Source organism: Triticum aestivum, chromosome 4A, assembly GCF_018294505.1.
Source record: "Triticum aestivum cultivar Chinese Spring chromosome 4A, IWGSC CS RefSeq v2.1, whole genome shotgun sequence".
Classification (NCBI taxonomy): Eukaryota; Viridiplantae; Streptophyta; class Magnoliopsida; order Poales; family Poaceae; genus Triticum; species Triticum aestivum.
Genome location: NC_057803.1, coordinates 148,839,306 through 148,842,424, shown reverse-complemented (window position 1 = coordinate 148,842,424; position 3,119 = coordinate 148,839,306).

Below are 3,119 nucleotides of genomic sequence, written 5' to 3'. Positions count from 1 at the left end.
GTGTTGGTTCGTTCATTCTGGGTTTTGCAAAGATCGAACGTCGGGTGGATATTTGTGTTCTAGATTTTCACTTGTCGTCGTCCATATATTATCTTGCGACTGGTCGCCTAGGATATGCTGTTATTGGATGATTCGTTCGCTAGAGGGGGCAGCTCCCAGCGATCGTTTATAATAGTTCATTGAGCGGGCGGGACAGGGCGACCCCTGGTTGACCCAAAAGGCCCAGAAAACTCCTTTTTATTTAAGAAATGCCATGAACAAAAAATATTTACGTATAAAAAACAGAGAAAACCTAAAATTTGAAAATGCCATAGTCTGAATTATGTAAAATGCCATGTTACTTTATAAAACTGCTATTTCTCTAATTTACAAATTTACAATAAGTGTGCACAAAACAAAAAAGGTTGCGTGGTCTCTTTTTTTTGCCGTGCTAAACTTTAAACTACCATCCTCTAGATAAAAAAATGCATGAAAAAACATATTTTCTTATAAAAAAAGAAGAACATAAATTTATAAAAGCCATGCTGAGATTTTTTTTCAAAATTTTCATGGTACTTTGTAAAACTCCCATTCTATAATTTATAAATTTACTATTATAATAAAAAGTGGCATGCCAATAAAAATGAAATTGCCATCCTCTTAATAATAAAACTATCATCCTCTTGATAATAAAAATACCATGCTATCAATAAATAAAAATACCATCCGGTTAATAATGTAATTGTTGTCCTCCTAATAATAAAAAGATCCATATTAATAATTATTAAAATGCCATTATCTTAATAATACAACTACCATATTAGAAAATTAAAATGATATGCTCTTAACAATAGAAATGCCATGTGAGAAAGTAAAATGTGCCATGTTTTGGAAGAGAAAAAAAATGCAAGTTTTAGTATAAAAACAAATTGACATGCTACCTACAATAAAAATGCACATGGGAAGTTTAGAAAAAATTTCCTTCTAAAAAATAGGATTTTTTATTCTCTTAAAAATTGGAAAAAAAAACTAGATTTTTTATTTTTTTAATGAAATATTGAACTTAAAAAATTAGATTCAAATATTTAAAGACAAGTTTAGTGCATGTTTTCACAAAACCTACTTCAACCCGACTGGTAAAGCACCTCTCTCTCTCTCTCTAAGAGGTCTCGAGTTTGAGTTCCCCTTCTCGCACACCTTGTGTCGGTGTAAATAAAACCAGGGTAATTACGATGTGGTGCAGTGGCCCTATGGATGAACCAGGACGTATGTTTTTGTGCGTAGGAGGACATCATAAAGAGGTTGAGCAGAATCCGGTGGACTTTGCCCTGCGCCTGCGCGGGACATCCCGGGAGATGGATGTATGGCTGTGACTCCGCAGCCTCTTCGAGAAGAGTAAAATGCACTCGTGGTCATTGGATTTATCGTATACGCTCACTTTGGTCACTGTATTCAGGAATACGGTCAATACGATCATTATATACGTGTTGAGGTGATTATATGATCACTGACAAATCATATAGCTCCGTATTTCATCTATTTGACCGGTCAAACAATCTCGTCAGCTCATTTTTTTTCTCTGCCCATGTGGGTCCTACCTGTCAGTGGGTGGGAGAAATAAGCAGAGCGGAAATAAAATTACGCGCGAATAGAGATTCGAACCCAAAGCTCTCGCGTATGTGCTCTAGCTAGTGGAAACTTTTACCTGTTGCGTGGAAACTGTCATGTGAGTTAAAAGCTTTCAGTAGTTGAAATATATACGTGTTGAGTTAAAAGCTTCCAGTATATAGGTGTTGAGTTTTTTTAATGGACTGTACTAACGACCAGTCGACTGGTCGTTAGCTACAGATCCGCATGATCGCTTCTCCCGCTCCCCGCTTCGTTCCCTTCGCTTCTCCCCTTCTTTTCCCGCGATCTACTTCTCCCATCCTGTCGCTATCTTCGATTTTTCTGGCGCACATCGATCCCACCACTTCTCCGTTTTTTTGTGTCGTAAAGAAAACATGGTAAAAAGGCTGCTAGGAGCAGGAGTCGAACTCATTTGCTCCTGGTCTAGGATCAATTGTCGTACCACTCAGTCTAGAATCAAATTGTGATTACAGAGAAGTTTGACAGGTATTTATACATCTACACGCGTGATCATAAATATTCCTTCCTTCCCTTTTGTACACGGTAATTCATCTATCACAGACCTGATAACTCACAAACACGGTTGTAACTTTCGACCCGAGGAAAAAATATTGCCGTAACACATCCCCATAACTTATTTGTAAAAAGAGCATGGTAATCATATGCCATGAAACTCATACCTCACTCACAAACATCGTGATAACTTTTGACCGGAAGAAAAAATATTGTTGTAATACATCCCGATAACTTATTTGTAGAAAGAGTATGGTAATTTATATGCCATGAATCTGAAAACTCACGCATAAAAATTGTGGTAAGTTTTTGACCACATGAAAGAAAATGTTGTAACACACCCCAAATAACATCTTTATAAAGAGCATGGTAATATATACGCCACAAACCTAGTAACCCACTCATAAACACTGTGGTAACTTTTGGTCCACAGAAGAAAAGTTGTTGTAACACACACCAATAACTTCTCTTCAAAAGGGCAACATAATTTATATGCCACAAACCTGATAACTCACACACAAACACGATGGTAACTCACGCACAACAACATTTCTCCCAAAGTAAAAAAGTTGTCGTGGTGTTTGTACCTAAGTTATTGGAACTGTGGTGCGTATGCTACCCTGATATTTATATGAAAGTTACATTATCATGTCTTCGGGACCCAAAAAATATCATGTTATTTGCACAAAAATTATCATGGTATGTTCAACAACTCTCACCATCCCCACACCGTCACCAAAGAACTGTGGTGCGTAAGTTATTAGGTCTGCGGCATGTGAGTTACTGTGCTATTAGCATAAAAGTTATTGTGGGTATATTTCATCACCCCCTTCTCCAAAGTAATCAGGACCGGGGCACATAAATTATCAGGTCCGCAATGTGTGAGTTACCATGCTATTCACAAAATTTACCAGGGGATATTTCATCAACCCCTACCCCTCCCCCCTGCCAAAGTTGTGAGGAACAGAGTACATAAGTCACCATGTATGTGATGTGTG